This window comes from Lichenostomus cassidix, chromosome 11 (assembly GCF_008360975.1).
Source record: "Lichenostomus cassidix isolate B80296 chromosome 11, HeHo_3.0, whole genome shotgun sequence".
NCBI classification, from domain to species: Eukaryota; Metazoa; Chordata; class Aves; order Passeriformes; family Meliphagidae; genus Lichenostomus; species Lichenostomus cassidix.
In genome coordinates, this window is record NC_139492.1 from 3,016,472 (window position 1) to 3,039,905 (window position 23,434).

The window sequence follows — 23,434 nt, forward strand, 5'->3', positions numbered from 1 at the left end:
CTGCTCTGGTGTCACTCCTTGTGCTTTGCCTGCTGCGCTGATCTGATGAAATGCAGTGCAATTAGAACAGATTTGCATCAGGGAGGATTTAGCCTGGAAAGCTGCATCCTCTCCCCATAACCATTCTCTGCCTCTAAGGCTGTGGAAAAACAGTGTGGAGCTCCTAATAGGGAAAGGAAAAGAGGAAAGAAAACCCCACATCCACCAGGGAACAGCTTTAGGATTTTGCTGGGTTGGTTAAAACAGGGAGCACATCCAGATTATTGTGAAGGTTTGGTAGCTCCTTAACATTTTGGGTTCAAAAAGTACCTCTTAGCCTGGGCTTTTTTTGGGCAGATTGCCACAGAAAATGTGAGTGGAAATCCACTGATTAAAGAGTGTACATTTGTAACACCAGGAGATATCAGCCAGCCGTAAAAGAGCTGTAAATCATTATTTCTTATCTGGTCACACCATTAGCCATAATCAATTTGTAATACTCTCACGTGTCTGATTCCTGACAGCTTTTATGGCTTTATCTGCAGATTTCCTCAGAGCTGGAAGTGCCCAAGGCCAGGCTGGATGGGGGTTGGAGCAGGATGGATAGGGGAACGTGTCCCTGCTCACGGCAGGTGGAACGAGAGGAGCTTCCAACCCCAACCATGGTGATTCCATGATATTCCCAGTATTTGAATAATTAGGATATTTCTCTATAACCTCAGGAAATTAAGGCTGCCTGAATAAACTTGTATCTCCCACCAGCACTGTGATTAAAGGACCCACCATGGGAAAAACAGAATTGTGGGTTTTGTATCTGCATCAATAAATGCTTCATACGTGAGTGAAATACTCACACGGGATCTTCTCCCAGATCCCCTCACCTCTGTATTCCCATCCCAGAACTCCCCCAAGATGGTTTATCCCTGCAGGTGACACAGCCTTCTCTTAAGATCCTATTACTAAGTTTAAAACTTCCAACTCCTCATCACTGCCACATTTTAGGCAATTTTAAGGCCCCAGGCACAGGTATTTTTTAGCTGTTTAAGAGCATATCCTGATGGAAATTTAGACTTCCCTGGCAGCTGGGCATGAGGTTTGAAACTGTAAAGTTTAATTAAACCACTTGAGGAGGGATTAAATAGGACTAATTGTTGTGCCCTGGCTAAAAATAATTTGTCTGACATCACCTGGGCAGCAAACAGAAAACCAGGGAGCTCCACACACCTCCCACTCTTGGATGGAGACTTTGAAAGACAAACTCCCCACTGACCTGGATGAGTCTTTGCCCTCTCCACATCAGGAACAAGGATGGTAAAGTCTCTCAGACCTGTCTGACCTTGAGGATGATCTTTCCTGTTTAATTTGACTGCCCTAAAACTTGGGATTTAAACTGCAATTGCAAACTGGTAATTACTTGGCAAGTAAACAGACTACAGCAGCGCTGGCCCCTGAAAAGTTAAACCACCATGGGAGCTTTCATTATGTACTTTATTCATACTTATTTTCTAGTGAAAGCCTCCAAATTTGAGTTAAAACAGAAGAGTCAGCAGGAGGAGAAAGTGCAAGCTAAGTGCAAGATATTTCTTTTACTTTCAGTTGCTGCATTACAGACAAGAAGCCAAGAGGAAAATATTAAATAAACATTAAGAAATACTAAGGATTTGGTGTTTCATGGCAATTGTTTTCAGATGGATAGACATAAAACAATCCCACATCAAATGGGGATTTGTCTGCCACCAGGTATGATCCAAGAGAGGCAGATATGGAGGAAGTGGTGAAAGGGAGGAGAAATCATTTATCCAAAACCCACTCCCAGTTCCTCCAGTCCATTCCAGCGAGCAGTGAGGGCTGTTAACACCCACACCTCACACTCAGTGCTGTTTGTCAGGATATTCTTCAAGCAGCATTCCTGAAAGGTCACCACTGACAGCAGCATCCTGTTGGAAAGGCTGGCATGAAACACCTGTGGAACAAACTGGGTTTCCAACGAGGTCAGAAGCTGGGCTGGGCAGGGAGATGCTGCACGTGGGACCTGCTGTGCTGAAGGTAAAACCTGAATTAGGAACTCCTCTGGCTCAGGGAATTAGGTTTAATTAATTAAATGACTCTGACTCTCAGATGTCACCAACACATTGACACTGCCATGGCTCCTCTTGTTGAAGGAACATCAGACAAGAGTATTCCTGCAGATCCTGTCTGGTTTTTGGCCCCAGTGGATGGAGAGGTTTTGACAGCTCTTGGAATGTCACCCCTGAAGTTATTCCATCTCTGGAAGGGAGTGTTCTGAGCAGCACTTGGAAATGGCAGCATCAAGCTAAACCTGTTCAAAATTAAAAATCGACCTGGAGGAACTAATTCAGAAAGGGGTGTGAATTCCAGTAAATAACAATGGAGGAGCTGTGTTCCTGTCCCTCACAGCTGCAGGGGGAAAAAGCCAAATTCTGGCTGTTCCAGGTCATCTGTTTCAAGACATCCAGGAAAGAAGATACCCATAAAGCTAGGCAGGACACTCCATTCCATCCTGGAGAACAAACAACAAGGAGAAGGAATTTCTTGCTTTACTTTCCCTGAAATCTGGACTGCAGTTACCCAGCCCTGCTGAACAGCAAACCCACCATCCCATCACACACAACAACTCTGGGTTCAAAAGAGGGAAATATGTAATTTGGTGATTTCTGCCCACTTCTGACATCTCTCACCAGCCACAGCACACACCACAGTTCATGTTCTCCACCACAGCCCTTCCAGGAGCAAAGGAAGACATTTCTCCAAGACTTCTGTCTTCCAGGAATGAAAACACAGCACCAGATTTCCTCACAGGTTTCTTCCAGGGATGGCAAGGAGGAGGAGAGTTGGAAAGGAGTGAGCATTCCCTGTAGGTGAGGTCCCTCCTGAAAGGTCCACAGAACCCATGGCAGTATTGCCATGGCTTGGGTGGAATATTTTCTTTCAGCAATGAAATTTAAGGTTGAAATCTGAGCTTTTGGGACCCTGGTAGCTTGAATGCCAGAACAAAAACTCAGCTCTGTACTTCTCTTTATTTATTCCTATATGAAATATGAAATATGAAATATGAAATATGAAATAATATGAAATATGAAATATGAAATAATATGAAATATGAAATATGAAATATGAAATATGAAATATGAAATGTGAAATATGAAATATGAAATAGAAAATATAAAATATTAAATACTTGGGCAATATGAAGGTTGAAACTAGACTACTTTAAAGGTCCCTTACAACCCAAATCGTTGTATGATTCTATGAAATATGAAAATTAAAGTCACAACCAAAATCCTGCCTGTGCTCTATAGGCAACCTTCCCTCTTCCAGGTGTAGAAAAATAAAAGTCTCCATGAAAACCTTCCCCTTCCATTGCCCTAACTGTCCTCGAATAGAAAAATAAAAGTTTCCATGAAAACCTTCCCCTTCCATTGCCCTAACTGTGCTTGCATAGAAAAATAAAATATTCCATGAAAACCTTCCCCTTCCATTGCCCTAACTGTGCTTGAAGCCCATCTAGCAGACCACCTCTCCTCCTTTACTCTGGAATTTCCTTTGGTAGCCTAAAGAGCTTTTTTGGAGCTCTTTTTGCTGTGCTTTGGCCAAAACGAGTCCCATGGCTCAGCAATCTCCTCTCCACTGCAGGACATCCTCGTTGTTATTCCACCTCCTCCGTGGGATGGCAGGAGATGGGATCAAGAGAACCACAGAGGAACGAGGTGACCTCCAGCCCTGCTAAAAGATGGGTGTTTATTGCTTTCCCAAGGCCATGGAGCTGAGCTCAGTCCCTTTCCTGCCAGCACTGCTGAGCCATTCTTGTTTCCTGCCTGTGGAGGTGGAAATGTCATGCTTCAGCCCTGATTTGCTTTTTTTTTTTTTTTTTTCCCCTTGATTTTGTGGTTTCCATGTGCTGAAGCTGACAGGAGATGTGTCCTCTGCCGTGGTGAGAAGCAGCTGCTCTCATGTGAGCTCACAGCAGTGCCAGCAGGGAAGGTGTTTTTGGAGGAAGAGTTTTTATTGCCAGGGTTTCTCGTGTCTCTGGGCTTGAGGCACCATGGCAGATGGTTAACACCACCCAGAGCAGCAGCAAAAACCTCCTCAGAGCTCTTTAAATCAACCCAAAAAATGGATCTGTGCACATTTATGAGCTGCAGGGGATTTTGTCATGATGCACAAGTCTTGGGTTTCTCCCTTGGTGCAGAGGATTCAAACCCAAACACTCATCTCTTCCTTTCTACTCCATCCTTCCAGAACCAACATTGGCACAAACAACTCTCTCCCAGTGCTTTCCTTACCAGACCAGCAATTTAACCCCTTTTTTTCTAAAAAAACAAACAAACTGGCTTTATTTTCCATTACAATAAATGCAGATCAACCTGTTCCTCTGCTCTTGATAAGAGCACAACATCACCGAAGACATCCAGCAGAAACAAGAGTCACCATGCAGAAATCAACTGCCCCAGATAAATTCCAAAATCTCAGTTATTCCCCTGGAACCCATGGGAATAGTTGGATAAATCTGAGAAATTTTGTGCAAGTGAGAGCTGGAGGGTAAAGGAACTGAGCCAGCGTAAGAACTTAATAATTTATTATAATGAAATTAGTATTTATGGTAATTACAGCAGTAATTGTAGTCAGGGAGATGATTTCTGCTTCTTTTGTGTTGGATATAAAAGGTAGACTTCAATTTATCTGCTTTCAGTTGCAAACATCTCTAAAATGACAAAACCTTCAAGGTACAACAGATATCCTATTTACAGATAATTTGCCTAGAGAATGATCCACATTTTTAACCTCCAAAAAAGCAATTAAACAGTACCTGGCTGGCTAAATATCAGCTCACCTCTTACCAGCACACCTTTCCTCTTGGTGAATCCTCTAAAAACCCAACTTGGTGCTATGGAAATTAAGAATTGGCCCAAATAATTTAACTCTTTCTTAACCTGGGCCATGTTGAACAAAACAATTGTCATAAAGATTTCAGGTGTCCTAAAGCTGAAACAACTCTCTGAGCTACTGAGATTGGAAAAGATCAGATGAAAAAAAGAAGAGTCTGGCAGTATGAGTTCAATAAGATGCCAGTTAAACTTCAGTGGGGACAGCAAAAATAGGAAAAACCTCCCAAGAGCTCCACAATGCTGCCCTGATAGAATGGGAAATCATCCACTGGAGCAGAAAAATCTGAGACTGAAGTCCTTTCTTGCAAACTTACAGCCTCATTAGAGAAGCTACAGAAAGACCAGACAGCTCTTCTTGACAGCAAACCCAGGAACTGCTGAACTCCCAGCAGAAATTACATTTTCGAGCTCATTGTGTAATTTAAAACATCTGTTCGGATATGGAGGAGGGGAAAACCTTCAATAAGTAATAGATCAGGAACGTCCTTTCATCCCCTGCTTCTTAGAAATTTCCAATGGAACTAATTTCTTTTTCTTTCTCAATTTTTTCAATATTGTATCCTATCAAAAGCTAGAGTATTTTATCTGGAAGATTGCTTTTGTACAAATAATTATCAGCAAAAAATAGTAAGGGAAGATTTGTACCTAATTTCTGCCTTCTTTAGTGCCTCTTTAGCTTCTTTCCTGGGATGATCTTGCAGAGTGGTTTACCCATCCCTCAGCATCTTCTCCTAGAAATAAAACAAAACAAAATAAATAAATAATCTGCCTTTCAGGGTGTTTCTTTTTCAAACACAACCAGAAATAACTCCACTTTCTCCAAAGCACTCCAGAAACACCAGGCTTCCTGCAAACCGAGGTGCTGAGGGCAGAAATAAGCAGGAGGGTGTTTATTGCAGGGTAAACATCAATCCCACAACAGCTCTGGGGTTGCTGAAGTGTCACTGGGGATGGGCAAACCTCGTGACAGCAGCAGAGGTACAAAACCTCAGCGTGTCACAGGTGTCATCATGACATGAGGGACCTGAGGTGGTGACAGTGGTGTTCCCTGGAGGCTCCAGGAGCTCTTTGAAGGACACCCAGGACACTCCAGAAGGTCTCAGTGCCACGGATGAATCCCCAAGAACTCCCTGCCAGCACATAGCTGAAGTCTAACCAGTTAAACCACAAGGAATTCAGAAAGATTTAAATATTCCCCTTTTTTTTGTGTTGGCTTTTTTTTTTTCTTTATGTCTGGAATTGCTCAATAAAAGCTTTGCAGTGACAGAATGTCTGTGGGAACAAAAAAAGCTGTGCCTGTCCCTGGCAGGATTGAGGGACACTGAGTAGCTGGGAGGATTTCTGCATCTTCTCCCTGTCCCACATTTCCATAAATCCCATTTGGGTTCCCTCCTGCTGCAGAGGGAATTACCCAGGGAATTCCTCTTCCTCATCCTGGAATTGCCCATGGCAATGATCCAGCATTTTCCAGAACCAGCAGGTTTAGGGGTAAATTCCAGGAATTCTGGAATCCTCTCAGGAGCCAGACATCAACACTACACACTCTAAACTCGCTTTTAATCAGAGAAGTTTTGAACAAAGCCTGATTTTTGCAATGAAATAAATCAGTTCTAAGGGAAGAGATCCTCACATGGCCCCATTTGGAAGGCAGACCAGAGACACTGGTTGTTTGCTGAGGCACATCCTCTTCCCATCCTATCCTATTTTCCCTAAAATAACTCAGCCAAGCAGTAATTCATGGTTATTGACTAAGCTATAGAAAAATCTCCGGGGGAATCGAGGAGATAAATGGCCTTTGGTTTTCCATAAATAGAAGAGATGGAAACAGATGGAAACAGAGCCTTTATGTTGCCTCAGGCGCTGCCAGGAGGGTTTGCAGCTCCTCTGCAGATCTGTAGGGTTATATTGCTCTGTGCCTAAAAACATATTTACCCTGGGAACAACAGGCTGGGGGGAAATGGCACCTTTTCATCCTGGCAAACCACTGGAAAATGAAGCCACAGCCCCTGATAGACTTTTGCACCACACTGAAAAGTGGAATTTAGGAAAACATAAAGACACTTGGACTGACATTGATAATGGGGAAAAATTCTGGGTTTTTTAGCAAGTATCTTGCAAAAGCAGCTGCTAGTTGTGTCCACCCTCCTGCACTTCCAGCCTCCTCCATCTGCTCCCTGTGGAAAGCTGGTGCTGAAAGGACAGATATTGGATGTGATCCACCTCTCCCCTGGTCATTTTTATTTTTCTGGGCGATACTCAGGTTCTTCCAGCTGGGGAGGCTGTTGGAATGAGGTTAATTCCATGAAACACAGCTGCTCCTGGAGCTGTTTAGAAGATGGGATTGCTGCTGCATGAGCAACCCTTCATGCTTGTTCCTACAGTCTTATCCATCGATTTTCCTGGAAAATCCTTTAAAAAATCCACTGAATTTCAGGCACAAAGGGTGACGATTTTCCTGGAATTGCAACATCAGAGTTTTGGGGTGTGATCAGCATTAACCACACATCACAGTGGCAATGCTCACCCTGGATTTCAGGCATAGAGGGTGATGATTTTCCTGGAAAATCCCTTTAAAAATCCACTGGATTTCAGGCAGAAAGGGTGATGATTTTCCTGGAAACTCCTTTTGAATATTTACTGGATTTCAGGCAGAAAGAGTGACAATTTTCCTGGAAAATCCTTTTAAAAATCCACTGGATTTCAGGCATAAAAGGTGACAATTTTCCTGGAAAATTCTTTTAAAAATCCACTGGATTTCAGGCATAAAGGGTGATGATTTTCCTGGAATTGCACCATGATTCCTGCATGCAGAGTTTTGGGGTGTGATCAGCCACCCATCCCAGTGGCAGTGCCCACCCTGGCTTTGGTGCTCAGGTTGTGTCACCACAGCAGGTGAGCAAATGCTGCATCACACTGAGCACAGCTCAGGTGACATCTGCCACACCTCCAGGTGGTGACACCACGGGAGAGCCCTGGGAAACCCTCTGCTGTCACCTTCCCCAGCAGCCGCAGCAATGCAGTGGCGACAAGAGGAAGCAAATCGGGTCCTGCCAGTGCAGAAGCAAAACCAGGGAGCTCCAGGAGCAAAAAGAGCTGCAGTTTGTTGGTTGTCAGCACTGATTCAGCCTGGATGTGCATCAAATCCTCCACTGGGAAAGCTGGGTTAGTCATTGTTTCCAGAAAAATACAGCTTGCAGCAGACACCACAATGTATCTCTTTTCTTCTGCACTTACTCATGCAATTATTGCTTACAGTCTCTGCTGGCTGATCTGAAAAATTCAAATGTGAAATTAATTATACTGCTCGTTAATTCCTGTGCTCCTGGACAAAACCTGCATAGGCAAAGCAAAGGTTTTGTCTTGTCTGACGTGAGGGATGAGGGGTTGGTTGATTCTTTATGGGTTGCACATCATTCCCCAAGGAAGAGGGGTCAGGAGAGAAGAAATAACTGGGCATGAGGGCAGGAAACACTTTGGGTTTTCTTTTTCTGTCACATCCCCCTTCTGTGAGAACATTTCCCCTCTTCCCTGGGCAGGGCAGGGCAGGGCAGGCAGTGCTCTGCATCCGGATTTCAGCTGTAATCCCCTTTTGAAGAAGTTGCTGCTGCTTCACCAGGGCTGCTCTCCCTGACACCGGTTGGGTTTATTTGTCATGGCTGGGGCAGAGAAGCGAATGGAATCACACATAGATCCATTTCTGAGAAAGGCTTTTAAAGCTCTCCAAGATACTTTTCCTCTAAATATTCCTATGGATCATCTGCCAGACCACCAGCCATGAGGCACTATGGAGTGCAACAACTCTCTGTTATTTCATGTGTTCCTCCAGTTGGAAAGAATCAAAGCTTCCCAGAGCTGTGTGGAAAAGCAGGCTTGAAATATTAGTGAAATGTTAAGGAAGAAATGGGACTGTCATCACATAATAATAGGCAAAATTATCTTTGCATCTGTCATTGCTGCCACTTTTCCTGAAACATCACTGTGAGGAAATAAATTTAAATTTATCTTAGCTGGACTAGATACCAACACCACCTTTGCCTCCATTACTGCTGGACTTCTGTGTTGGTTTTTCTGCCAGTGTAGCTCACAGCAAAGAGTGAAAATGTAAAGATTTTCACAAATTCTAAAGTTTAGGATGATGTGAGCTCTTGGACCGTGATAAACACACACAGAGCTACCATTCCCATGGCCAAACCCCATCTCTGCAGGGAAGCAGACACCACAAAGACCATTATTTCAGAAATACCTGCCTGTTCCCAACACTCCTGGCTTGCTCCCACACTTTGCACACAAATCTGACCATTTCCTCAGCCCATCTCAGAGGCTGCAGCCACAACAGCTCTTCAGAGCATCATTTTTGGATACCAAGCCGTGACAGACTCGGTGAGATCAACAGGGAGAGAGGTGAGTCTATCATGGAGATCTCACCCTGCCCAGGACAAGCTGCTGCCAACCCAACACTGCATTTGCATTTTCAGCTCCCTCAGGTGCCTCGGGAAAACTTGGATGAGAGACAAACCGCAGGAGTCTCAGAACATTTGGGCATTTAGTTGGCTCTGGGCAGCTGGGGAGAGACCTCTGTTTACTGCAAAGGAATGATGCCAAGAAAACACCTGGAGGTGATGGACAGAGAGCTGAGGAGCTTCAGATTCTCCTGGAAAAACGAGGTGTTTTTCCATGCCTGGAATGCTTTCTGCCTCACTGATGGGGTAAAATTTGAATGGGTTTGGGGCAGTGTGCCTCCAGCCATCATCTCCTGCAGGGCTGCTGGAGCAGCAGGTCCCAGCAGTGTCCCTGTGTCTGTCCTGGCAGGAAGGACAGCAGATGGGTCACTCTGCCACCAGGCTGGAACACATCCCCGTGGGATCACCTGGATGATCCAGCCTGCAAGCCCTTCCTGCCTCTGATTCAGCCCCTCATTTCCTCCTGCTGTGGGCACAGCTATCAGCCTTACAACATTCCCCTTTAGGGATTAACAACCTGGATTTCCATATTCTGGGGCAAGATGGCAAAAAAAGCCACATCCTGTGTGAGTCAGGTCCAATGGCCTTGTGGTTCCATCCTGCTGTGATGTGACATCCTGGGCAGATTCCTCCTGCACTCTGCTCATGGATGTGCCAAAGGGTAAACCTGCCCTAGCAGCCTTAGTCAGACTCTGAAGCTCTTGAGGGCTTGGAAATTAAAAATAAAAATAAAAATAACTGTAAATAATATAAATATCTATAAATATAAATATAAACATAAACATAAACATAAACATAAATATATAAATATAAATATAAATATAAATATAAATATAAATATAAATATAAATATACTTGTGTGTATTCATAAATAAATATAAATAAACACAGTGTTTTGCTTATTGTTTCTGGCTTTGACAGGTGTAAGGCTTTGGGGTGGTTTCTGATGAACCCACCAGAGGCAAAGCATCAGCCAGGACATTTGGGCAAAATCTGTGCTTGTCTCCAAGCCACAGCATTTATTCCAAGCCCAGGGTAAGAGTATTTTTCTTTCCAACAGCTCATGATTTGTGCTAAGTTATTGTTGGCTACTCTGTGTTTGGAGATATTTTCACATCTGTAAGCCTGTAGAAGGTGACATTGATCTCTCTCTGTTCCTGTGGCTGAGGTTATTTTGGAAAAGGCACCTTGTAGGTGTAGGACAGCTTCACCTTGCCCTTTAACCGTGTCAAAACTCAGGTGGTCAAAACAAAATAGATATATAGGAAAAAAAGAAAAAGCCCAGTTTGAGTTCTGGAGTTTCTAGGGATTCCAGCCCGTGTTTATTGCCATCTAGCTGTAAAGTCAAAGCTCTTTGGGCCATTTTCACCAAAGGATGACCAAAACCAGCTCAAAACTGACAGGAGCAAATGCACTCTGACTGCAGTGTGGCTTCATTTTAACCAGCAGGAGTTTCAGGGGGAAGGGGAAAAAAAAATAAAGGGAAAGAACTTGTTGACATGAAGCATGTGGAGTCACTCGTCCAGCATTGTGTAAGGGCTGTAAATCTGCCTGGAAATGAGGCATGAAATGCATCATAAAAAGTATATCATCAAAACTATAAGATCAGCTCAAAATTTATAGTAGGTAACTCGGGGAGAGCATCACATGTCTGAACTTTAAATCAAACGCTCTTCAGCTGTGTATTCCTGCAAGCTTTTGCATAAAACTCCTTTCCCTTATTTCCCTCGCCTCGCCACAGCTCTCAGCAGGAAAAACCCCACAATATTTTCTGTAGATTCAGCAATGAGAACTCTGTAATCTGAAAGTCAATACAGAACCTGCCACAGTGAGGGAGTTACAGAAGCATCACTGGTCTAAACTTTGGGGGGAAATAGAGCTCAATGATAAAACAGAGAATTTCTCCTCTCCTGCAAAGGTTTTGTTGACTCAACTAATGCAGCTCCCCATTGTACTTATTATTTAAAGATGTTCTCCTGACCTCCATAACCCTGCTGTAATTATCTTGTTGGTGTTAGTTTCTCTTTCTTCCTCTCCCAAAAGACTATTATTGTCTTTCTGTGAACAGACGAAATCCAGATGGGGAGGATAAAGGGGAGAGATGAAGATTTGGGTATTTACCCGATTTTTGCTGTGCCTGGTGACTGTGGGTAAGCATGCTCAAAATTAAATCATTAAATTACTCTCTAAATCCTCACAGAAATCCTTCTTTTGGTTTTACTGTTGTGCCAAGGGAGTGGGAGTCAAGATCCTTCCAAATTACGCGGGGCCAGAGGTTTATCTCATCTAAATTTCTCTGCACTACAAACCAGATAACAAACTGCCCAGCATGAGTCTGCAGGAGCTGCCTTAGTCTCTAATCATTCATCAAGAAAAGGCTGCAGAGAGCAATGGGGGAAAGATCCTCCTGCCCACTGAAGGAACACAAAATAAGAGCAGTTTCTAAAACAAACCAAGGCTCATCTTTTTCCTGGTATCTCCTTCAGCTTCTTGGTATTTCTGATAAGTGTTGAGGAGGAAGCAGTGAACCATTGAATTACTGGAGTAATTCATGCCATATATTCATATTATGAAGCAGTTTCATCGCAATTCTAGCTGCAATCTGGGATGCTCTGTTCCTTTTCCCTGCTGTCTGGAGCCCTGGGACCCTGAGTTGTGCAATCCCTGCACCTCTGCCAGCTCTAGTGGAAAAGTTTGAGCAAGAAAAAAACCAGTTCCCTGGCTGGACACCAACCACACTCTTCAAAATTAATGTCAGGGCTTCGCTGAGGCTCAGCACTTGTGGCAAGGAGGAGCTGAGTGGCCTAGATTTGCAGGAGCCTGCTGACACCTTCTCCATCCTTGTGGGATTCTCCCAGGGGTTCCTTTGCAGGAGAACCCTCTGTTTGCCCCTATTCCCAGCAGACTGGGAGTGAAGCCTGCTCTGGGTTGGGTTTTGAGCATTTCCTTCCTCTGACAGCTGATTTGTAGCTTGCAGGCTGCTGTTAGCCCAGCAGTGAGCTGATGGTGCCACTGCCATCATCTCCTGAGGAAACAGAAACTCTTTCTGCACCTCATCATGGCCAAAGCCAGGTTTGCAGGCCAGGGAGCAATACAGAAACCTTCACCAGACAACACAAAAACTGTGAGTAAGCGCACCCTGGGGCCAAAAATAAACACCCATGTTTGTGTTTAGGCAACCCAGAAGCTGCTAAAGCCTGACCTGTTATGAGCAGGAGACACATGAAATAAATTTTGCTGAGCATCTGCAGATTAAGCCAGACACTGCCGTCACTGGTGACATTCAGCATTAATGAGAGGTACAGTAAGTGGAGCAGAAATTCAGAATTCATATGTGGGCAGTAAGACCTTTGTAACTCCCTAAGTGTGGAGTTGTGTGACCCCAAAACTCACAGGTGGCCTGAGGTCTCTGCTAACCAGGGGGAAAAGCAGCAGATGTTACCTTCATCCCTTGCTCAGCTGCACTGATGGACTTCTCAGTCTGGAGCTGGAGACAAATTCTTCCCAGCCTCATCCATCTCTGGCTACACACGGGAGAAAGCAAAGGAATTTCCCAGAGACTCTGCTTGTCACAGTGCTGGAGAAACCTGGGTAGGGAAGAGACAGATGGCTCTGTGATCCCTTGGTTGCTAGGAAAGGTGATGTCCAGCCAGGCCCTAGAGAGAGGCTGCCATGATCACCCAAAGTGACAACAATTTTGCTTGCAAGGCCCAGGAAATCCTGAGGAAAAGTGAGGGTGAACCATGGAAGGAAAGGATGGGAATGCAGATGGAATGCAGATGGAATGCAGAGGCAAAGGCAGAAACAACAACCACCAAACAGCCAAGTGTCAGGTTTGTGGATCTCCTTTTCCAGACTCTTTGCCTTTTCCCCACTCCCTGCACGTCACAGTCCTGCTCTCCTCTGCAGGGTGGATTTCTGCCCCTTGGGGACACAGAGCTGTGACTTTTGGGTCATCAGGGCAACAAATATTGATGTCTGAGGAGCAACTCCCAATTCCAGCACACCATGTCCTGAGCTGCAGTCCAAGTCTCTTTTGTTTCGTTTTATCACTGATGTCTTGGCTGCATCTTCTGCTTTCTTTCTTTTTTTTTTTTTCCTTTTTGCACTTTTCCCTATTTCTTCTCCCTTTTTTTTATTTTTTTTCCAGCAAGGCTTTCTCTGGAATGAACACCCAGCCTGTGTCAGATGGGGTAGAGCTGAGCATGGAGCTGAGATTGATGAGAGCTGAATGCTCAGACAGTTGTTCAGGGTGGAAATTCTTACCCAGCAGAGCCTGATGGGTGATTTTAAACAACTCTCCCTATCTAATCTACAGGAACCTCTGCGTGCAAACCTTGCAGAAGTGCTCAACAACATGCAGCATCAGGAGATGCAGCAGCCAGAGAAGAGTTTGGGGCTCCAGCCTTTTGCCCCCACTGGCCAAACCCTGTGCCTCAGTTTCCCTACAAGGTTCCTGAATGCCCTCAGGGCTGGATTTTGTGGATTCAGGACTGCCCATGACTTCTGCAAATGTCTGATCTGCTCTGGACAAGACCTAGCTGAGAGGTGGGAGGTATCTCAGCACTTTACCCCCAGGTTTTGACAATGTTGAGATCCAAAATAATTTTCAGGTGCCACAATGGGAGCAAAATCTTTTCAGTCCAGCCTTTCCTCACCTATCCCAGTCCTATAACCCCAATGGCTGTGGCACAGAAAACATCCCTGAGCTCTTCATCTGCAGTGGACACAAGGGAGAAAATCCACCTGAGAGAAAGAGGAGCAAGAAGCTCCCCCTGGCACCACTTCTCATGACCTTTCCAGGTATTTTGAGACCTCTCCCACATGGGTGTAGCCATGGGTTCTGGGGACAAATCAGTTGTCATTTGCTGGTTTGATTTTAGGGCTTTATTCCTTTGCAAGGTATCTGTCTTGAATTTTAAACAAAAGCATGAAAGAAGGAAAAAGAATAATTCCCCAGGGAGAAAACACTATCTAGTTAGAACACAAACATTGTTAGATTTTACAAATACATTGTTTTTTAAACCCTTCGTTTAAACCAATTTTTAAAACCACTTTTTAAACCGTTCATTTGGGGCTGGTGATGCTCTTACCCTTAAAGGTGAAAACATGAGGCTCAGAAAATTCAGAGTAAAGGATTAATGACTTCAGCTCTCTTCTCCCAAAGGGTTGTTGCAGAGCTTGGTCACCTTTTTCCTCCTCCTTTCTCAACTCAAAGGACCTGAGGAGCTACAGCAGGTGTGAATCAGGTTGGACAGCAGGACATTTGCATGGGAAGAGCCCTCCCTGCACAGGTAGCAGAAAAAATGAAGTCAACCTTTAAAGTATGAAATATTGAAGTAAATTTTTCATTACGGTTTTCTGGGTATGAATGAGGCTGCAAAAACGTGTCCCAAGGCCTGGATGGGCTGTCACTTCTCTGTCCCACCACATGGGGGTCCTCCTGAGTGCTCCAGAGCTGGAGACATCCCAGTTCTGGGTGAGGAATGCCTTGGAAAGCTCCTTGCAGGGTTTCGAGGGAAATCCCCAGCTCTGTGATTCCCTTTGCACGAAATAAAAGGCATCAAGGATGACTCTGGCCTGAGCTTGGCTGCTTGCCTGCAGAAAATATCACAGTATGGAATGTTCCTCATGCCGGTGGAGAGGATGATAACTGCTTTAATTACTGTTTATGGTAACTGAATCGGAATAGAGAATTCAATGGGGCATTTTTGGGTTTTTAACTCACAGTCCATACATTCCTCCTCCATATCCGGGGGAGGTGCTGTAGCCAGGGTTATGCTGGTTTGGAGACACTGAAACCAGCTGAATTTAAGGGCAGTCATGGCTAGTCCCAAGCAAATTCTGCCCAAAATTCTCCCAAACATTTTTGGTTGGTTTGGATGGCTGATGGCACCAGGAGCACCTTGCAACTCTGAGCCCACAAAAAGCCACCACAGCTCTCCAACCACCAGCTGGAGATCAAAAGAAAAAACATCTTGGAAGGATCATGGACAGAAAGACAGTTTTGGAAAAATAAGGCATTTACATGAAACTGTGATGGTGCTGGTGAAAAGGAGCTGTGAGGGAGAACTGCTGCACTGTCAAATCACTGCCAAAAGCTGAACAAAACAGCTGGGATTGACAGGGATTGACATGCAGAAAGCAGAGGAATCAGCATCAACCACTCCTTTTTCCCTTCCCCTGCACTGACACTTTTTTATTTTAATGTTATCATCCCCTGCACTTTAATCCATCAGAGCCAGCCAGGTGTCCACCTGTCCCCTCGGACTGAAATGAAAATCCATTAATAACCAAAACGCAGGGAGCACTTGAGCTGTCCAGAAATGAAACAAAACCCTAGGAAATACCTCGATCCCGTTGTCCCAGGGAAGGCTGACTCTCATTGCTGATTGTTTCTCTAACATCTGGTCCGAGTTGCTGGGGAATGATGCTCCATTCAGCCCTGGACTCCTTCCACCCTGTGGATTCAGGAGCAGAGTCAGGACACCTGTACCTAAGAGCAAAACCCTCCAAGTCTGCTCGGGTATGCTGCCTGAGAGATATTATTCTTTTCAGATGAAAAGGAACTATTCAGCCCTGGCTACACTGGAAAGACAATACTGTATTTCTTACAAGAACTGGGATATTAATTTCTGGCACAACTCAGAGTCAGGACTTTTTTTTTTTTTTTTTTTTGCTCTCCTGAAATTCCCCCCACCCTGAGTTTACAGTTGGTACATTAATCTTTATTCCCCCACCAAAAAACACAAACCCAGCTCCTGCTGCCTCGCCAGCATCCTCTGTCTGCACAGCCCCAGCCTGGAGTTACAGTGCTGAAGGAATGTGCTGCAATGCTCTGCCTTGCCAAACCAGAGCTTGGATTATTCTGCCTCTCCAGGCCTTTAAAAATGGACACATTTTGCTACCTACCTTGCTTTCCTGATGGAGGCAGCTCTGCAGCAAAGGGTGGGTGCTGACCCTCAGCTCTTGGGGTGGTCTCAGTGTTCTCTGGAGGGTGATAGATCAGTCTGGGATTTGGCACAGATAAAATAATCTGATTATTTTTGCTCTGGGAGTCAGCCTGGGCTGTGTGGTCACTGCAATCCTGGTCGTTGCTATGGTGTGAAGATTAAAGGAGAGACACAGCAGTGACAGCTCTGGTCAGAGAGCTGGGATGGAGGAGCTTTGGCCCTACAGCAGTGGGATCAGGGGCTGTTCCTACCAGAGCATTTTACTGCTGCAATATCATCACAGCACAAATAACTGGGCAAACAGAAAACAGCTCGATTTATAACAACCAAAAATGACACTCTAAATCTCAACCTGTCTGCAAATAAATCCCCTCGATGCCATTACTGAGAACCACCCTCTCCACCTCAGGCTTTTTCTAATGAGCAGATGGAATAAATCTGGCTCATGCCAAGCTCATGCAGCACAGTTTTCCAGCCTGGGGGTTGGACCACCCAGGCCAAAAGGCAAAACCCATCTCAGGTAGATCTGAACGCCTACAGGCACTGAGCAAACAGCTCTGCAAGCACAGGAGATGGAGCTATTTATCATCAGCAAGGGCCAGAAACTAATGAAGTGACCTGTGAAGCCAAACACTTCTGTGGCTCCGATAGAAATCTCAGGATATTCCTTTTCCAGGATCCAACACAATGCTGAGTCTGGCCGGACGTGCCTTGGAGGGATTGAAGTGCAGCTCTGTCTGGGCAAAGAGTCAAAGCCCACAAATCCCCATCCAAGCCTCACACCTGATGGCACTTTGAGCCACTCCAGACAATCATCTGGAGTTTGTGTTCTGCTCCTTCCACCCCTGGCCATCTGCACTGCCTGCCTGCCTTCACTCAGAGGGAAATGCCAGCAGATCCTTCCAGACAGAGAAGGAATCCTGGGGGAAATCCAGGTTTGTGGCACTGTGCTGATCTCAGACTGGTGAGGAGCTGGGAGACCATGTGGGTGCAGGAGGTTGAGTGGCACTGTGGGCTCCAGGGGGGCTCTGGTGGGACCAGCTCCAGCTGGAACAGGCTAAATCCTAAATTCATGGAATCACAGAGTGGTTTGGGCTGGAAGGAGATCATCCAGATCCAACCTCCTTCCATGGGCAGGTTCCTTCCACCAGAAGGAATTTCAGCAGGTTACTCATGGCCTCATCCAGGCAGGCTTTGGAAATCTCCTAAAATGGGGATTTCACAGCCTCTCTAAGGCTTTCTTCCAGCATTTGAGCACAGTTGAGTGGCTCCTCTCAGCCCTGACTCCTGCATGGTCACAGCTCACCAGTTCATGCAGATTCTTATTCCCACTGGATGCTTACATGACACAGAAACATCAGCAGTAGGCATTAGTCATAGGGGGACAGAATAACTGAAATTTGAAATGAAATTTGAAATTCAGTTTTGAATTGTTGATGGACTAAAACCATTTAGAAGCCAAGAATATGCTGGTTTTTTCATGGTGACTCTTTTCACTGTGGTTCATTCTCCAATATTATTAAGGTGTCAGGGTTGTTGTCATTTCAAAATAAAGCAGAAAGCCTGAAAATCATCTGAACTGTAACTGCATTAGACACAGACCTGGCGACTCAAAGTGAAAGGAAGAAAACACAATTTTCCTGGTGTCCCATGAACCTCAGAAATATAAGAGCAAAACTCAAGTCACAATTCAGAAAAAAGCATTATTAAATAAAATCAGCACCTGAATTGCTCCTGAGGAACCTGCTCTTGTAGACCCAGCTTTGAGCAGAGATTCCCTCCAAATTCAAATATCCTGGGTGATTTTAGTGGGACTTTAAATAATTTTCCACATTGTTTTGAATTTAACTGTATTGAAACATTCATTATGTGCATTCCTGAAACTTAACATTAATGGGTAACTTGTTGATAAATCCATGGAGTAAAATGAGACATTTTCCAATCATATTTGATGTAACTCCAAGCCTGGTCTGGAAATTCATTTCATTGTTTAAGGATTTCTCTGCATGAGCTCCTTAAGTCCTTTGTTTACCAGTGGGGCTGTTATGCTCATACTTGTTTTCTCCCTATCAAAACCACACACCTTCTTTATTTAATTTATTGCACCAATTGCAGAAATTGTGCAACCCCTGTGGAGTCTTTCTAAAGCCTTCAGACAGATGAAATCCAGCAGGGAAGGAAAAAAAAAAACCCAAAAGAAAAACATCTTTCTCACTGAGGAAGAAGCTGCAGTCTTATCCACCTGCCTCCCAATTTTTGGTAACAACAATCCTCCAAATTTGCTTATTTTCATAGGCATCATTTTGAGAGACATTTTGAAGGAGCATCCTTGGTGTCCCAAAACTGAGTTTCCAGAGGAAAATATTGCCTGTTGTATCCTTAGCAACAGAAGGCCTTTAAGATGGATAAAATCTTAAAACTGGACAGAGAGTGCTGGGAAGGGATGGAGGCTGAGGGAAGGGGAAGATGGACATGGAGAAGAATTTAAAAAGGGAAAGAGAGCCAGAGGGTGGAATTTGGGTATTCTGGGCATAAATCCACACACAGCACTGGTGAGGCATCACCTCCCCATCCTCTGCTCCACTTCCATCCCACATTTCAGTAAATTCAGGCCAAAAATGCCAAATGTCCAGAGCACAAACCCTTGTGCAGCTCAGCTGGTGTTGAGGACAGTTTGCTCATGGAAGAGACAGGAAGGAGATGACTCACCAAGATCTCCTCAGCCTCCTGCAAGCTGTCAGAAGGACCACGAGGCAGCAGCGTGTCCCTGAAGACAATCCAGTGCTCCAACTGGGATACAGAACTGGGAATAAGGCTGGCAGCAGAACAGACAGGCTCTTCCTGGGGACAAAAGCCAGAACTCGCTGATTTATGGCAAGAGGAGGAGGGATTGATTTTTATTATCCAAGCCAACCTGAATCACTGCAGAAGCTCAAAAATAAAGACCAGGCCCCATGCTCTTTCTTGGTTTAGTTGCAGTCACTGCAAGAGGATTTTGTTTGAACAAGGGTGCCTGATGTTATGTCTAGGCTGAAAAGAATAAATATGTTTCCATTTCAGTTTGGTCAAGCCCAGTGAGCTAACCTGGGCTAAAATAGAGGTGAAAAGGCTACAGGGACAGGGGAGGGATGGAGTGGGTCACATCAAAGGTCCCCAAATGCTCAGGGAGGAACACCCAAGCATGGGAAGCTGTGACTAATTCCCACACTGTGTGCAGCCCTCAGAAACCCACAGCTTTGGGGAGGTTTGAAGTCAGAGATGCCAACCTGGACATGTTTATGAGCCTCTCATGGGCTTCATTCAACAGCTGAGCCTCCACAATATGCCACAGAAATGAGATCAGCTGGAGAATGGATTGTGGGACAAATATATTGGGGGACAAATTAGTGTTCCTCACTGATTTAAAGCTGCTTTAGGGCACCCCAACCCCTTCAGTTCAAAATATCAGCCCAGATTTGGATTTAGCTTGGGGTTGAATTGAAATTGCTGAATTGAGTGAAAGCCTGTGTTGGTTTTCCTTCTTTCGCTTTATCCATATTTTCATTAATTAACATGAATTGGTTAACTGGCATTAAAACCATATTTTTCTCTTTCTGCCGTAAATTAAAACAGAATCAGGATGTAGGTATGAACCAAGCCAAGGATCCAAGCACACTCCAGGCTTAAGGAAAGCCCAAACTTCAATCTAAAATTTGTGCCTGAAATCAAAGGAAAAATAATATTTCAAATTGGTGAGAACACTTTCTTAGCCTACAGAATATTATTCTACCCAATTTTTATTTTATCTAAACCTACCTGATTGCAACAAGGATAAATGACTGTTTTTCCCAAGGCTGCTATCCCAGCAGTATACATCCCTTCATTTTTCTTTCTCTTAAATACTTTTGGCGAATAATGTCTGTCTCTGGCTCCTCACACCCTATTTAGTATAGGAGGGCTCAGGACAGGCCTGGCTGCACAAAGGGGTCACCCTGCAGGTTACTGATTAGGAAATAGTAGGCTTTGTCAACATCTGGCCCTGACAAACTTTTAAAATAGAAATACAGATGGTTTTATTTAAAAGGTAAAAGGTCCAAATGCAACTCAAGGATGAAGCTTGTTTTCTTTCCAATCTCTTATTTTTTTCCCCTGGATGTTTGGTACGTTGTGTTCCATTGCTGTGAAGTGTAATCACATTTATATAATAAAACGTGACTAACAAATGGAAGTATAAATGGAGAGTTCTTTCATTTTGCTATTTATTTGAGAAATTTCTAGCATAAATTGAGTAGAATTCCTATATGCCCAGTATTTCTGAGAGTATGTCCCCATGATAGGAAGCAGAATAAAGAGAATAACTTCTCTAATTGCTACATCTGTGGACCATAAAATTAATTCCTTTAATCCAGAGTTCAACTCTGAGCTGCTGCAGCTGAACCACTCTCTGATCCTGTGGAAATTCCACGAATTGCAGATCCCATTTGAGCAGTTTTTGCCCAGGTAGAGATTTCTACCCCAGAAAATATAAGTCAAAGCCTTCACAGTCCATCTCCACAATGTTTCTCTCACAGGGCTGACAACATGATCCTGAATCACCAAAGAAAATAACAATAAATTCTGCATAACAAGCACAAACTCTCTAGCAAATCCCTACAATCCAGGCCAGCATAATCCATGTGGATAACCCAACCCATGGCTCTCCATCAACCCTGTGATCAGGAACCTAAAATTCAAGAAATCACACCAATATTCAAGTATGTCTCAACCCTGACACTTCCAGTGACCTTTGCATGCTGCTGCTCTAAAAATCCCATCTCGTGCAATCTTGCTGCCCCAGGGCTGAGAACCCAATAAATCTACATCTTGTCATTGCTTCCTGTTTGCTGAGGCTTCTCATCCCTCTCTCCCCAACAAAAGCACAGGGATTGACTCTGTGGAGCACAGGGAAGATGACAGCTGAGTATAGAAAAAAAGGGCTTTTTTGGGGAAAAGAGACTCAGGGAGTATGGAATCACCAGTGTGGAGGTAAAAGAGATGGACTAGGAACAGTGTTTTTATCAAGAGAGGTGAAAAAATAGTTTTGGAGATTTACATCCCTGGGAATCTGAGTGTGACTCTGCGTGGTGTTCAGATTGGTTAACAGAGGGGAATGTGGTGGAGACAAAACCCATTTGACATGAAAGGGGAGCAAATTAGAACATCCTATTCTGCTTTATCAGTTCTGAGTCAGGTCTTTGGGTAAATCCATGGTGTGGTCTGGGTGGCTTTTGTGCTCAGGGCTTGAATAAAGGAATGAGAAGAGAACTTGCAAAAGGCTGAGATTGTGTTGCTGAGATTAAATTCCAAATATTCCTGGAAAACTGTTGAAATGAAAGTCATCAAACTGCAGCAAGAAGAGCAAAGGATTGTATACAGAAAGGAGAAACCAAGTGTGAATGTGGGGCTGGAGGGACTGGGGGGATGTGAAGATGGAAAGGTGATGGGAATAAACTCAAAAAGAGGCAGAAGAGAACAGCTGGGGAAAAAGAAACCAAAAAAAACAAACCAATTCTGGAAAATGCTGTGTATGAACAAAGATTTTTTGTCTAACATAGAAAAGCAGCAACAGGAGATGGGAAATGCATGTCCACAGCTAAACACATAAAGATCATTATCAAGGCACAGGCAGCCAGCAGCTCTCCAAGAATGCTCCAAGGAGCACATGAGGCCTTTGGCTTTATTTGCAACAAATACCTTGAGCATGTCTTCAGATTTAAGCACTCTATGAACTTGTTATTGGTCAGGATTTCTTTTCCCCTCCTTGGCACGAAGAAACCTGAAGGCAGCAGTAAATATATATTAAATAAATTAAATATATACAGCAAATACATATTAACAATATCATTTAGTCACAGAAACCCTGAGAAAACGTCAACTTGGCACACAAACGTGGCTGATTTTGCCACAAGGACTCTGTTTTCAGTTCAGATTTTGCACTTAGCCCATAAAAACGATGACACCTGAACCCTTGGGACCAGCAGCAGCAGTGAGTCACAAATTGAGTTTTCTGCCATCAACATGCAAGGCTGCTGCTATGAAGAACACCACATCCAAATGCACTAAGCAGCACTAAAAGATACTTCACAATCAGATTTTTTTTTTTTTTAATATGGGTTTCATGTTCCTTAGGATTTTAAGAGAATTAAAAGGAAAGGGAGAAGACACAGCACCATTTACTTCTTGCCCACTGTCTTGTCCTTCATGCCCTGCAGCACATCCTGCTGCTGCCCTGGAGGAGCACAGTGGCATTAGGGTGACATCTGCACCCTCAGCCACTGAATGGCAGCAAAATAAATCCCTGAGGCACGAATGAAACTCCCCCAAAGCCCCACCAGTGACCTCAACAGCCCCTAGTGCATCTTCTGTAAAACACACTAATCTCACCCAAAACTGCTCATTTTTGTCTCCTGCCCTGCTTGAGCTTTGTGAAAGCAAAATTCCTGCAGCACCTGCACTCTGCAGCGCCAGGCAAACCTCGGGGGACATTCCAGGCTCTGCTGTCCTCAACAGGATGCAAATCATCAAGGTTTTGCTCTCTGACGTCTAACCACGCTGGGCAATGTTTCCTGGAGCAAATCAACCCACAATCCAGATGGGAGGTGCTGTGGGAGCTGACAGGGGCTGCAGGGAGAAAATTACACTGGAGATCTAGGAGATTGCAGGAAATATTCCCCAAGTTTTTCTGCTCCGTGTGCAGCTGCAGCACAGAAGGCCAAACAGGATGTTGGCTGCACTGGTAGAGGAATGTCCTCTAATTGAAAAGGTTTGGTTATTATTGTATGAGGAAATGATAAAATCTAGTGCAGAGCATGGTTTGGTCAAGAAATGATAGGGGAAATAAATTATATCACTTCTCCAGGCTTAAGACAGAGACACGTTGAGGACAATGGGATTATTCTCATTTCTCAAAGCCCGTGGTGGATGGATCAGCTCTAAGCTTCAGGAGAATGATGTTTTGTGTGTGTTTGCTCTGTTCAGCTGCCAAGTGGGGAAAAATAAACTTTCAAGCAAGCTCTCTGAAAGTTCCTGTGTCAGGACAGCTCTGCAGCCACACACTCAGCCCCACCAGTGCCACTAAGCCAGGTCTGTCACTGTTGAGCCGCTAGCAGAGAAAAAG

At 44.4% G+C, this 23,434-nt stretch overlaps 1 long non-coding RNA gene across 1 annotated transcript; it reads right to left on the reverse strand.

Annotated features, from left to right (window-relative positions):
• Nucleotides 1-4,436: 4,436 nt before the first annotated feature.
• LOC146432061 (uncharacterized) lies at nucleotides 4,437-23,218 on the reverse strand. The gene is made up of 8 exons (XR_014854397.1): nucleotides 22,702-23,218; nucleotides 22,012-22,093; nucleotides 19,009-19,140; nucleotides 16,259-16,356; nucleotides 15,697-15,807; nucleotides 14,440-14,632; nucleotides 12,789-12,933; nucleotides 4,437-5,617 (listed from the first exon to the last, which is right to left on the reverse strand). It is a non-coding gene; the product is annotated as an uncharacterized LOC146432061 (long non-coding RNA).
• Nucleotides 23,219-23,434: the final 216 nt, after the last annotated feature.